A 14,736-nucleotide genomic window follows, 5' to 3' on the forward strand; every position below is an offset into this window, starting at 1 on the left:
AGAGACAGAGAGGAAGATCTTCCATCCGATGATTCACTCCCCAAGTGAGCGCAACGGCCGATGCTATGCCAATCCGAAGCCAGGAGCCTCTTCCGGGTCTCCCACGTGGGTGCAGGGTCCCACGGCCCTGTGCCATCCTCTGCTGCTTTCGCAGGCCAAAGCAGGGAAGTAGAGTAACCCAGACAGGAACTGCACCTATATGAGATCCCAGCGGATGCAAGGTGAAGATTCAGCCACTAGGGTATTGTGCTGGGCCCTTCCAGAAATTGTTATAGGGCCTACTAACCCAATCACTTGTCCTGTGAGGACAGTAGGTTAGGTTTGTGCCTTTAAAAAAAATTTTTTATTGATATAATGACAGAGAAGGAGAAAGAAATCAACACATCTTCTCTCCACTGGTTCACTCCCCAAATCGTTGCAGTAGCTGGGTTGGGCCGGGCTGACACCAGGAGCATTTGGGGAGGATGGCAGAAACCCAGGTACTTGGGTCATCATCTTTTTACCTTCCTAATTGCATCAGCAGGAAGCTGGATCTGAGGTAAAGGAGCCAGAACTTGAACCAGCACTCTGCAATGAGATGCAGGTGTGGCAAGGGGCTGTTTAACTCACAAATCCATAATATCTATCTCTTTTTGTCCTCTAAGTAGAAGATTGACTTTCATTCAGATTTTTCTTGTAAAATTTCCCCATTTTAGAGGTTCTTCCTGTCTTTGTTGTCCTTGATCTAGAGGCATAGCTTGGATATTTCCAGAACCCCTGTTTCTGAATGGTGGAAGAGTGCTGGGATCTTAGGATTCTCAGGTGGGCTTGGCCATGGTGATACTAAAGATAGCAGACACCTGTATGCCAGGTGTATTGACAGGGATTCAACCGTCTAGTCTGGCAACAACTCCATGAAATGGGAGCTTCTGTGACACTCCACAGAGAGAGGTGGTGAAGAGCAGCAAGTTAACTGGCTTACCTTTGGTATTGGTAATGGCCCGTGAGTGGCAGAGTCTGGGCTGGAGTGCAGGTGGCGTGGTGCTGCAGTCTGTGCCCGCAGCTCCGAGGACCATTCAGTGCAGTGCTGCCCAGCTCCACCTGCCATCCTAGGACTGTCTGCTTGGACTGGCACCTCTGACACACACTTGATTGTCCTGAACAGATACAGTGATCCATTCTGGGCTTCCTACCTGGATTGGGGAAGCCACGGCCAGCAGTCCCAGTGCTTAGCAATCATCTGTTTCAGGCCCCACCTCCTTGTTCTGGGGGCAGCTTTTTAGAGCCTCTCTCTCCTGCCCTGCATCTCCAGGAACTGTCAGTGTTGGTCTTGTGGGGAGAGTGAGACCTGCAACCGTGACTGCCGCAGCCCCCATTAATGACTGACCTTGTGCAGCCCAGAGTTCAGGAATGCCATGAGCAGAGGAATTTTCCCTCCATCTGACCCCGACTTGCTCACTATCTCCTTGCACACTGTACAATTCATGAAGCATGTGGATCCCTCCAGGAGTACCATTGGATAAGGGAGGAAAGATTGCAGCCTCTGCTGGCTTGGATAGCTCAAGGGCCACTGTGGGAGCAGGTCTGCAAATTATAGACCAAAAATAGGAAGGATAGCATTTGTGTTAGCAGGGCCTTGAGCAGTCATGTCCGCTCTTGAGGTGTCAGTCTTCCAGTCCTTAAAATAGGGCTGCTATGGATATGGGGGTTGGGTTCAAGGCTCTCATAGGACTTGCATTCCTTAACCTTCTGTTCTTCTATTACCCTGGTCTCCAAATGTAGGGTGTCTTCTGTGGCTCAACGAGGAGCTACCTTTGATCTCCCTAAAATAGGAGGTGCTATTTTAGACTTAGATTTCTGTGAGGTGTGTTTGTAAAGCCAAAATAAGAGTGCACTTTGTAATTTGTGGTGTTTCCTTTTCTGGCTCCGGCACAGGATGTTTAGGTCCACGTCCTCCCTGCGCCCAGGACAGCCTTGGGCAGACCCTCATGTACATATACACACTGTGCTGGGGAAGGCCTGCCCCATGACAGGGAGAGCACCCCCTGCTGCCGCCTGGACTGCTCTCAGGGAGCCTCCAGTAGGCCCTGTGTTTTCCATGGCTCATCTTCTGGTCACTTGGCTATGCCATTTGTCTAAGAGCAGGGAGAGGCGAAGGCCTAGGAGGCTGAAATAGCCCTGATAGGCTGCCTCACAGGCTGTCCGTGTGGCACCATCGGGCCACACCTCTGATTCTGAGCCATTTCGCTGTGGGGGGGCCATGACTCCTCCCCTACTTGCTTTGTTTGCTTTTGACCTTATTGATGGTTGCCACTGTGGCTGTGAAGAGAGTACCTGTTCCAGCTGGAGGGGGTGCAGTGATGAGGAGAGGAGAGAGGAATCGGGTGGAAGGTTGGGATGGGAGCTGCTCAGGAGGGTGTGTTTGACCATCTGTTGTGGTTTACTCTGCATTCACTTCAGAATCATCTAACGTGAATGTAAACCATGTCCATGATTTATGGTTTATTGAAAAGAAGGGAGGTCCAGTTTTGTACACTGTTAGGTCTTCATTCGAAACAATTAAAGCTTCTTTGGAAGATAGCAGGCTAAAGATAACTTCTCCCACTAAGTGCCCAAAAGTCAGATTTGGAAGCCTTGGGCAATACAAATTACTGAGTCCCTCCCTCCAGGGAGGTGACTTGACTGGAACACCTGCTTTCAAGTGTTCTGGATTCTACCCATAGTCTTTGGGTCACACTGCTAGTTGCCCTGGAGCGCATGTTCCCATTTCACTCCTCACTCAACGTAGTAGCTTGTTTTCATTGCTTTCCAAAAACTGGGCCACTTCTTTATTTGCTAATTGATGGCACTTCTGGTTCAAGGAATGTGGCCTGGCAGCAGTGCTGTGTGCACAAGCTCCTCCTGCGTGCCTCCTGAGATGTCCCAAGGCCATCCTACATAATGAGTTGAGCATGGCTGCTTTGATGTGGTAATTCCATGCCAGGTATAGCTGTGGAGGCCTCAAGAGATAGGCAGTCTGGTTAGAAGCATCTGTGCGTGGGATCACTGGTTTCAATCAGCTTGCTCCAGCCTTGGGAACCAGAGCTGTGGCCCTGCTTAACTTTATGGGCTGCATCAAGATATTCTCCAGGATGCCAGGAGACATGGAATTCTGCTTTAGTCGGTAGCCCGCAGTTTCTGTGGTGTAGAGACATGGCTTCATGGCAGAAAACCATGTGACACACAGTGTTGTGAGGAACAGGTCCCAGTTGATTATCCTTGTGTGATATGTGAAATCTCTGCCATGTACCTGCTTTCCTGAACTGGGTAGCAGTTGCAAATGGAATCTCAGTTGTAGATAACAGCAGATTCATTCCTACCTAGGGAGAACTCCTATAGAAAACTAAGCCCACCTGTTCGTTGGTTCCTGGTTGGATGACCTCTGGCACCCTTTGCGCTTTGACCCCAGGCAAGCCTCTCCCTCAGAGTCTCCGCATGGTACCTGTGTTGGCTGTCTCTCAGGCTGTGCTGGTATCTGAAACTGTCCCCCCATTCCCAGGTTGTGATTTCTTAGAAAGCCTTTCCTGGGGTGTCATCATCTCAAGGCCTGAGAAACTTCTCCCAAACAGCTCCAGTGGAGCCAGGAGAGCTGCCTCTGTCTGAGGTGGATTCTTTTTCATCCTAGGGCAGCTGTTCCTGCCACTTCCCACCCCTCTGCAACCTGCTACTAGTGCAGTCTTGGTGCCCTCTGGCTGCTGCCCTCCCTGCAGCACCAGGATCTGGACTCTCAGCCTCTGCTGAAACCCCTAACTGTCTTCTGTGTGAAGGGCTTGGGGAGCTTGGCCCTGAGTGGTTGGCTCACTGATCATTTCACATGTACTGGGCCTTATGCCAATGGCTTATCGAGGCTCAGTTTAATAAGCCTTGGCCTGATGAGGTAATTCGTATTTCTTTCCATTTTGAAGAGGAAGGAAGGGACACTGGAGAGAGCTGGAATGACTTTTCCAGATTTTCATCCAATGTAGTACCGTGTGACTTTCTGCTGTGGTAAAGACCCGTGTTGTGCTTTTAGGGATTGTCATTGGTGGCTGGTTTCCTGGTACAGCAGGTTCTGGATTCTAAAGATCAGGGGCTGAGCCTGGGTTCCATTTCCTTTGGGTTTCTGCCCTCTCCTGCAGTTTCAGGCCTTGAAGGATTCTGTGCCACAGGAGCATTGATTAGGATGGCCAGCCAGGACTTGTGTGCTTGCACATGTGGTCCCCTCACTGCTGACCACTGGTGCCTGCCAGACAAAACAGATTCCATCTCCTGCAGCCTGAGTGACTGTCAGCTTCAGGTCCTTCACGGCAGTGAGTCTCCAAGCTGCTTTCCTGTGGCCCCTGTAACTTGTGTATCAGGACCTCATCTGCACCCCTCTTTAGCCAGAATTTGTAGTGTTCTGTCCTGTGGAGGATGAAGAGGTGAGAGGCAAAGTCACCCCATATCTCAGATCCTTTCAGCCTCTGGAAGGAGTTATAGGCTACATGTTTTTACCCTCACATACTAGTCAGACTGGGGCAGTGTTGGAAGGCCTGTTGGCTCCTGCTTGCAGCAGCAGCACATCGTCAGTGGGCAGGTGAAGAATATGAGACTCAGACAGATTAAAGAAGTGCCTGGGCAGAGAATCAAGATGGTGGAACCAGGTAAGGGCATGCTTACACAGATGAAGAAACATTAACGAAGGTGAAGCAGAGAGGGCACATTCTAAGAAATAGGAGAGGACAGACTGATTACAGAGGGGCTGGACTGGAGACTGATGGGCACAGTAAAGCAGTGAAGACAACGATGTGGTATTGCAGTGACCAGATACTCCAGTGGCATTCAGTGGCAGTCTGAACTCCACTGGCAGCCAGAACTCTACCAGTAGCCAGATGGGAAGGGGAGTTCTGCAGGAACTCAGGAGGTAAACCCAGACAAAGAGCTGCCATTCTGCTGGTTTGCTTGAGTTGACCAAGTGCAGAGACAGAGTAGCAGATTCCAAACAGATGGTGCAGTCACAGGATGGATTTCACAGCCCAGACCCCCAGTAGAGCCGAATTGGGCACCATCTTGTGTAGAGAGGCAAATACTATGGGACAGCACTGAACATGCATTGAGCTGAGATTGAACTCATTTCTGGCTCAGTGAATTGCAACTAAGTGGCATCCTACAGGTTCCATCCATAATAGGTGTGGGTAATCACCAGACCTAACAGCCAGCAGATCAAGAACTCCATGAGTGGCACATTAGGTGCCATATTGTACAGTGTGGCAAAGGCTTTGAGGTTGCAGGGACATCAGTGAACTTAGCATGCACTGAGCTGAGAGCAAGCTCACCGAGCTCAGTGCATTGCATTGGCCCACATTGAAAATAATACCAACTTTGGCATCTTACAACTCAAAATAGGTCTGGGTGGCCCTCAGACATAATGGCAAACAGATTCTGGCAAGATCAGCACTAGCAACAACCTAGCTATTTAGGACACCTGGTATTTCCCTATCTTTGGAATTGCTTGAACTGGAAGTGGGAGAAAGTTTGTACAGACAATGGTGTGGCCTCAGCATGGCATCACACAAGGTGGAGAGTTTTGAGCCAGGAGCTGGGGCTATGAAGACTGCAGTGGAAGTCTAATATAAGAGCCTGGATCTGAAACTCACTGGAGGGAGTGGCACAAGTGACTGCAAACAAAGAACCGTGTACCAACTGCAGTAAGTACAATTGAATTGTAGACCTGTAGGTGACACATCTTAGAAACCTAATCTAAGGAGAAGAATCTGCTAACTAGAAGTACAATGACCAAGAACAAAAGAAGAGAGAAAGGCACAATGAATATTACTGAAGACTCCCCTGCAAAGGAGCGTAAGTCTTTGCCAACCTCAGAGTTAACCGAGGAAGATATCAAGAAAATGGGGATACAGAATTCAAAACACTTGTTATAAAGCTTTTTATCAACAAGAAGAAGCACAGGCAGGAATTTAAGGAGTAAGTCACACAGAAAATAGTAATACTGAAACAAAATCAAGCCGAATTATTGGAAATGAAGGACACAATAGAGCAAATTAAAAATTCAGTGGAAAAATCTCAATGGTAGAATGAAGGAGGCAGAAGAAAGAATCTCACAATTGGAAGATGTTTCTTGTCACCTTTGGGAAACAATCAAAAAGTTGGAAGCAGAACTGGGTCAAGCTACAAAAAAGTATTCAAAAATTAAGACACCTTTAAAATTTTTTTTTTTATTTATTTATTTTTTGACAAAGTCAGATATACAGAGAGGAGGAGAGACAGAGAGGAAGATCTTCCATCTGATGATTCACTCCCCAAGTGAATGCAACAGCCAGTGCTGCGCCGATCCAAAGTCAGGAGCCAGGAACTATTTCCAGGAATCGAAAACGGGTGCCCACATGGGTCCCAAGGCTTTGGGCTGTCCAAGACTGCTTTCCCAGGCCAGAAGCAGGGAGCTGGGTGGGAAGTGGAGCTGCCGGGATTAGAACTGGCACCCATATGGAATCATGGTGTGTTCAAGGCGAGGACTTAAGCCACTAGGCCACTGTACCAGGCCCAAAGAATTAGGACAAATATAAAAGGCCAAATATAAGGGTTATGGGAGTTCCAGAAGGTACAGAGAGAGAAGCTGGGTTTAAAAATGTATTTGATGAAATAAGGGTGCATTTCCCTAATCTAGAGAAAGAATTGGGAAACAATATCCAGGAAGAGCACAGAATTTGCAACCGGGTTGACCAAACGCAATCTTCAACCATGACACATGATAATCAGATTCTTATCAATTGAACATAATAAAATTAGATCCTGAAATGTGTACGTGCAAAAAGCCAGTTGACCTACAGAGAAATGGCAATTAAATTCACAGCTGACCTCTCACAGGAAACTACAGGCCAGAAGAGAATGGAGAGACATTCCAGATTTTTTTTTTTAAGATTTATTTTTTATTATTTTTTTTGTATTGGAAAGGCGGATATACAGAGAGGAGAGACAGAGAGGAAGATCTTCCAACCGATGATTTACTCCCCAAGTGAGCGCAACAGCTGATACTATGCCAGTCCGAAGCCAGGAGCCTCTTCTGGGTCTCCCACGCGGGTGCAGGGTCCCAAAGCTTTGGGCCGTCCTTGACTGCTCTCCCAGGCCACAGGCAGGGAGCTGGAAGGGAAGCGGGGCTGCCGGGATTAGAACCGGCGCCCACATGGGATCCTGGGCGTGCAAGGCGAGGATCTTAACCACTTGCGCCACTGCGCCAGGCCCAACATTCCAGATTCTAAAAGAAAAAAATTGTCGGCCTAGGATAACATATCCAGCAAAGCTTTCTTTTGTCTTTGAAAACTAAATAAAATTCTTCCACAGTAAAGAAAAGTTAAAAAAAGATACCTCTTCCAAACCTGCTCTACATATGACACTTAAAGATGTTTTCTTAACAGGGGTGATGCTAAAGTGTCAGAGGTCAGGTGAACCAGAGGGTGAGGGACATCATGGACATCATTCCTCATTATGGAAGTGAAGTCATCTTCTCCAAAAGCTCTCTGGAGAGAAAGAAACCACATGCCTTTCCCCTGAAGCCTTGATGCATTTCCTATGCCAGTGTCAGCTCACTTGACACATGACATCCAGCATTCTTGGTGGCCTGAAGAACTCTTGCTCATTCATGCTCATTTGTTCTGATTTCTGGTAGCCCCTGCATAGTTCTGTGGCCTGCTGGTGGGCGCTGGTTTCTTTAGGAAGATGTATTTGGGTTGAGATTAGCATGGTTTTACCATATGAAATGGTTTTATGTGTAATATTTCAATGACATAGTTTGTCCATGTGAAGTAATCTTACTCTGTGGAGCTTCAGTAATATTTATGGAGAAGGAGAGCTTCATTGATTCTCTAACTGATCCGTGTGAGCAGGCCGGCTTGTCCTGGGGAGAGACCTCTAAGCATGTCACTGTCCCCCTGGTCAGTTGTGCTTTACAGAGACCCAGAAGACAAGGGAAGCTGCCATGGCTGGCTTTCCTCAAGCACCACTGCTCTTCTGGTGTTGCTATCTGTGCCCACCACCACCAGGATGGGCTTTAATATCCTCTAGTGACAGGTGTTCTCTGCAGCATGGCTGGTCTTTGCTTTTCACTTTATTATGAATGTGCTGTATTGGAGATGGGTTGTTCAATAGTTTGTGCTGGCATAATAGCTCCATGTTGCATGCTTTAAAAAAAGAAAGATTTACTTTTATTGGAAAAGCAGATTTACAGAGAGAAGGAGAGAAAGAGAGGGAAGTCTTCCATCTGCTAGTTTACTCCTCAAATGCCACAGAGGCCTGAGCTAAGCTGATCCACAAGCTAGGAGCCAGGAATTGTGTGAGCTTCTTCCAGGTCTCCTAACTGGGTGCAGGGTCCCAAGGATTTGAGCCATCCACTGCTGCTTTTCCAGGCCATTAGCAGGGAACTGGATGGGGGAGTGGAGCAGCCAGTACATGAACCAGAGCACCTATGGGATGCCAGCAGCTCAGGGTGGAGGACTAGCCTGTTCACCCACAGCCCCAGCACCTATATGAATACTTTTAGAATTTGTAAAGTTGAGGCTGACATTGTAATGTGGCAGGCTGGGTCTCCACCTGCAGTGCCAGAATTCCATGTATGTACTGTGGTTGGAGTCCTGGAGTTTCACTTCTGACTCACCTTCCTGCTGGGAAGGTACAGAGGAGGACCCAAGTCCTTGAGCCCCTGCATTCATGTAGGAGTCCTGGAAGTTCTTGGCTTTGGATGGGCCCAGCTCTGGCCAAGGTGGCCATTTGGTGAATTAGCCAGTAGATAAAAGATCTCTCTCCTTCTCTCTATAACTCTCCCTTTTAAATAAAAATAAATAAATCTTTAAAAATACTTGCAAAGTTTGAACAAGTGAACGCAGTTATAGTGGCTTTAGCAGGTCATGTGAGTGTCTTGCTCTGAAATATTTTCTGTATCTGTTCCCTTTCTTCTCTACCTGTATGCCTATGATTCCCATGTTGTCACATATTAAGGCAGAGGTTTGGGGGTCTGTGTAAAATCACGCTCCTGAGGGATGCAGCTTAAAAGGCTGCTCTTGATCAATATGACTTAGCTGACTGGCACTAGTTCCAGCAGGCTCTTCATGTGCCAGGGACCAGCTGCACCTGGTCCAGAGAATAGGACCCTACAAGGAGGCGGCTGGTATGTGTTGGGGGAAGAGCTATGGAGGCTGAAAAAATGAAAATAGCACCTGGGACCAATGCTATGTACATAGTGGGTAAAGTCTCTACCTGCTACGCTTGCATCCCATGTAATTGCCGTTTGAGTTCCAGATTCTCCACTTTGGATCTAGCTCCATGCTAACGACCTGGAAAAAGTAGCAAGAGATAGCACAGACATTTGGGCCCTCCAGCCGCGTGGGAGTTTCAGATGAAGCACCTGGTGCTTGACTTCAGCTTGGCCCAGCCCTGGTCATTGTGGCCACCTGACAAGTGAACTAGCAGATGGAAGATTTCTGTGTGTCCTCTTCTTTCTGTAACTGACTTTTAACTATATAAAAATAAATATTTTAAAGATGGGTATCTATTGACAGGTGTAACTGGATCTCTTGGAATGTAGAAAAGAACAGCTGTGGCAGGGCCCGGCGCAGTGGCGCAAGTGGTTAAGGTCCTCGCCTTGCACGCCCGGGATCCCATATGGGCGCCGGTTATAATCCCGGCAGCCCCGCTTCCCTTCCAGCTCCCTGCCTGTGGCCTGGGAGAGCAGTCGAGGATGGCCCAAAGCTTTGGGACCCTGCATCCGCATGGGAGACCCAGAAGAGTCTCCTGGCTTCGGACTGGCATAGTATCGGCCGTTGCACTCACTTGGGGAGTAAATCATCGGACGGAAGATCTTCCTCTCTGTCTCTCCTCTCTGTATATCCGCCTTTCCAATAAAAAAAATAATAAAAAAATAAATCTTTAAAAAGAACAGCTGTGGCAGTTGTAAAGTGGCTATGTTCCTTGTTATATTTACCTAAAAGGAGGTGTCTTCCCTGAGGGCTTATCATGAAAACCAGCAAGTCAGTTCTGATAGCTCAGGCATGGGCACGCAGGAAGAAGCCTGGTGAGCCTGGGCCACGATCCAAACTGATTTGTGGAATCCTCCCATGTTAAAGAGATGCACAGCTTCTGACTTAAGCTCTATATTTAAAAGAATTGTGGTTACATTTTATTTTTGAAAAGCAAAATAAAAAAAAACACAAGAAAAAAACTACTGATAGTGACTTTTGGTATACCTTATTATATTTTATAATAAAAATGTCTGCTAGGCAGTATTTAATGCTTTAATGATAGAATAATGCAGCAAATGCATGCTAGTTGGAAACACTGTCCTTAGCAATGCAATTGAAACTGCACATGACTCCCCACCCAGGCTCTCCAAGCTTACCATTGCCTGAAGTTGTTCTTCATTGTTCATATTTTGTGACCCAGTCTTCTCAGGTGTTGCCTCAGCTCTGTTTATTAATTCTCAGTTTTGATCTTGTGATACTTGTGGTCAAAACAGCTGTTTCTTGAAACTGGACGGTGACTGCTTGGTTGCGCCGGTGGTATGTGGATAGCGAGTGCAGCGTGGAGCTGCTGAGGGGCCAGGTCCTGTGTCCTCCATATCTGGCACATGTGGACTGCTGGGGCACACGGGGCCTGTGCGTGCTATGCGGCTAGTGGAACAGGTGGTGTGTCCTCCTGTGCTGCAGGGTTTGTTTCTATGGGCACTGAACATCCCTATGACTTCTGCTTTAGGTACTGTGTCATTCATTTCTTCCATGAGCGTTGGCCTGAAACAGCAGTCTGAACAGGCTGTCTGTCCCTCCTCTTCTCAGGGCTGTCCCGCTGTCCTGTTGGCTACTCTGTTGCCATGGTTGGCTAGACAGGGAGATGTTCTGCTGTGTAGCCTCCCAGCCTCAAGACAGACAGCATTGTTAAAAAAAGGTTTACGTATTTTTATTTAAAAGGCAGATTTACTGAGAAAAGGAGAGTCAGACAGATTTTCCACTTGCTGGTTCACTCCCCAAATGGCTGCAATGGCTGGAGCTGAGCTGAAGTATAGCCAGGAACTTTTTCTGGGTTTCCTATGTGGAACTTTTTCTGGGTCCCAAGGCTTTGAGCAATCCTCAACTGCTTTCCCAGGCCACAAGCAGGTTGCTGCAAGGGATATTGAGCAGCTGGGATGTGAACTGGCACCCATATGGGATCCTGGTGCATGCATGGCAAGGACTTTAGCCACTAGGCTACCATGCCGGGCCGGAAGAGTTAAGTGTTACACACAATGTTACACAGAGTTACACACTCAGGTAACTCTACCAGGACATTCTCCCGAACCCACCTGCACTGAAGGCCTCCAGGCAGTGTCAGGAAACCATCTGTACTCCCTGCTATTAATGCACAACTCCTGACAGCAGGAGTTGTGCACCCTCTTTCTCCTCCCCACTCCTACCACGGACACATCTCTCTCCGGACACATCTCTCTCACCTCTTCTCCCCTTCCCAATCCTCTTCATTTCTACTGGAGGCCCACATGGGTCTGCAGTCCCCATCCCATCACCTCTGTAATGAACATTAAAAAGTTAATGCTCCCATTACATTAAAACAACAACAACACTGTAACAGAAATGTAGATGTCCTTGTTGGGCTCATCAGCAGACTGACTTTGGGTGAGAAAGGAATCAGTGTCTTTGAGCTGTTATAAAATATTGTAGACTGAAGGCTTCAAATTTTTTTTTTTTTTTTTTTTTTTTTTTTTTTTTGCAGTTTATGGTGTGCAGTCTTTTATGGTGAAACAGTGCTGCAGTGAGCAATGACGTGCTTGTTGGTGGCCTGGCCCTCGTGGTAGGTGGTCTTTGACGGCAGACCTCATGCATCTTCTCCATCTTGCTCCTCCCAAGAGTCCAGTCAGCTCCAGGTGTTGTGTATCTGTCCTGTGGGGTGGTTAGGTGATATCCCACTGAGAAGTCCACCCTCCATGCTATGGAAAACCATCCTGATCATGAAGTACTCTTGTTGTGGTGTCTGAAACACTGAAAACATGTTATCTTCTTTGTAAAACACATTTTGGATTCAGATTGTATAGGGTGATCATGAAGCCTGGCTGTTAACACAAAGCAGGTTTTCAACCTACGACATTTAAGCTTCAAATGAAACAGACCATGCTAAATAAACCCTTTATACTACTCCTACCTACATAAAATGTGGAAATAAAGCCAACTGGTTTTAATTAAGATGTGATTATGAGTAGGGTTACTTCACTCCTTTGTTTCCCAAACCTCCAGGTTTAGACATTTCTGTGCTGCTTGTACCTGGCTGACCATGTGGACAGCTTCCTTGAAAGTTCCAAGTGTGTCTGGTTGTAGCTCTCATCCATAGGGCCACCTCACCACAAACAGTGATGTATTAGGAAGCTGCTGTGAATTTTAAAGTTTTCCAAGTTTGGAGAATCTCGCTCTTGGTCTTGGCTGGTGCTTCTTTGTCTTCCCGTGCCCTTTCCTCTGTTCCACTCTCCTCTTACTGCTGGCTGTCTTTTGAAAGGTGACACCCTTTTGATTTTGCCTGCCATTCTCATTAGTCTGTGTACAGCTTGAGTGTCCCCTTCTCTAAAACACTTGGTATCAGAAGTATTTTAGGGTCTTTTGGATTTGAAAAGTAGGCATAGACTACCAGTTATTTGGAGATCTCTATCTGAAAATCCAAAATCCTTCAAAATCTGAGGCTTTTAAAGAGTCATTTCAGATTGGGAGTGTTTGAACTGTTTCTCCTTTTCTGCACCACTGTCTGGGGTGAACATCTGGACGCACCTGCAGGGCTTTAGTAAGATGAAGCCACAGAGCTTTGGGTTAGGCTTTGCAGAGGTTCTTCAGAGTTGCCCAGAAGGCCTGCCTATGGGTTAGGGTGGGGAAAACAGGTTAAGATCAAAAGACTTTTTGGCAGACAAGTTTACATGGGGCAAGAGAGCTCTGGGCCTGTTAACAAGCAGCCTAGTGGCTGGAGGGGACAGTCAGGCACGAACTTGGGTACCAGGAGATGCAGGGAGCGCTCCACCATGCCTGAGGCCGCTGGGCTGGGATCACCCCTAGTTGTGCTTGAGGTGGAGCCATTCCAAGGGTGCTTGGCCTGGGGGCCCTGGGGACTGGTGACTCTGCAGATGTGGGTCAGGTGGTTATCTGTCTTCTTGAGGAATTTTACCTCCTTGTCCAGGAAGTGTTCTCCAAAAAGTTACAGAGATGAGGGTCTGTGCCAGCAGAAGTCAAGGTGTGAAATTCCAGATGGGCCTGGTTCAGTTTCTTCTCCAGGCCCAAGAAGGCTTCCAGGGCATCTTGGGTTTTGCCCCACTCATCTTGGGTTGGCTTCTGTACATCCTGAAAGAGGGTGTGACTAGTGTGCTGATTTTGCATCTTCAAGAGAAGCTTTTCCTCCGCCAGCTCACCCACTGCCTACAGAGCCACACTGTTGCAGAGAGGTATGTGTAGGAGACCTGCAGATACAAACTGACCAGGCAGTAGATGGCAGCCTCCACTTAAAAGGAATATTGCTGATGGATCTGGGAGGTCATGGTTGGTCGGTGATCAGGGGATGACCACAAAAACAGTGTTGGAAGAGATGGAGCTTGAGAAGGAGATGGCCAAGTGGTCCTGGAAGCTGTAAACCGGAGAGGAGCTTGGAAGGCAGTGGAAGCTGGTCACAGAGAATCCCTGGGCCTGTTCCAGCCAAAGACTGTCGAGGTAAGGCATAGGTCCATGTGTCTCCCCATGAGTCAATGGAAGAAGACTTTATTTACTGAAAGTAACAGGTGAAGTCCAATAGGCACTTAAATCCAAAGAAAAACTGACTAGAGAGACTAGCATCTTCACCACCTTACAGGAACCTACTTGCAGTCACGTGTAACTGAGCTCTGTTGCTGTGAAGAAAGCAGCTCATGCCAGGTCTGGATGAATGATTTGTACGTTTTTCAAGTATCCACTGACTATTCCCCTATACACACATATATACTACATTTGAAAAAGAACTGACCATTTCCAGATATACTTCGTTTCTGTTCATCTTTTGGAAGAGGGCGTCCAAAGAGAAGACTACACAGCTCTGACTCATGAATCATGTAGTGAGCCCATCCTAGGCTCCACCAAGTCTCCTCCATTCCTCCTCAGACATTAGGTGGATTTTGTTCTCTAGGTAACAGGACATGCTGGTACTTGAGTATTCGATCTGCTTGTGAGCCATCCTGCTGGCCTGCAGCGGGTGGGGAAAAAGTAGAATGGCAACAGAGGCCACAGCAACCTCGTCTGCGTCTGAACCAAGTCAATGACGTGACTGAGACCGAGGACCAATGGAAGAAAATTCTTGAAAGCAGGACAGAGGCTTCTGCGAACACAGCTGCTTCTTAGAAGTCTGGTTTCTGTGCTTCTGATGGATGCAGCTTAGTGAGAACTGGTTGGAGTGGGAATCTGCCTGCCTTGCCCTGAAACATTTGTACCAGTGACCTTAGCCAATGAGGACAAGCCCAAGCCTCGAAGCAAATGCCAGCCTACAAGAGGGTACTGATTGTCTCCTAGGAGACTGGAAATACCTGAGTACTTGAGTGAGAGTACTTGTATGGGAGGAGGGGTGTAAAAAATCATATAAAATATGGGTTACCATCTCTACTTTAAAAAAAAAAAACGAGGGCCCTGTGCAGTAGTCTAGCGGCTAAAGTCCTCGCCTTGCATGCACTGGGATCCCATATGGGCAACAGTTTGTGTCCCGGTGGTCTTGCTTCCC

At 47.5% G+C, this 14,736-nt stretch overlaps 1 protein-coding gene across 7 annotated transcripts in view; it reads left to right on the top strand.

Annotated features, from left to right (window-relative positions):
- INPP4A (inositol polyphosphate-4-phosphatase type I A) overlaps window positions 1–14,736 on the top strand; it is a 147,843-nt gene that overhangs the window by 33,465 nt on the left and 99,642 nt on the right. For all 7 annotated transcript variants that reach the window (XM_040993762.1, XM_040993765.1, XM_040993763.1 and 4 more), the window contains exon 2: window positions 11,740–11,817. The gene's annotated coding sequence lies outside the window, so the exon portion shown is untranslated. The remainder of the gene's footprint in view (window positions 1–11,739; window positions 11,818–14,736) is intronic.

Source organism: Ochotona curzoniae, unplaced genomic scaffold (assembly GCF_017591425.1).
Source record: "Ochotona curzoniae isolate NIBS_2020 unplaced genomic scaffold, NIBS_Ocur_1.0 contig_883, whole genome shotgun sequence".
NCBI classification, from domain to species: domain Eukaryota; kingdom Metazoa; phylum Chordata; class Mammalia; order Lagomorpha; family Ochotonidae; genus Ochotona; species Ochotona curzoniae.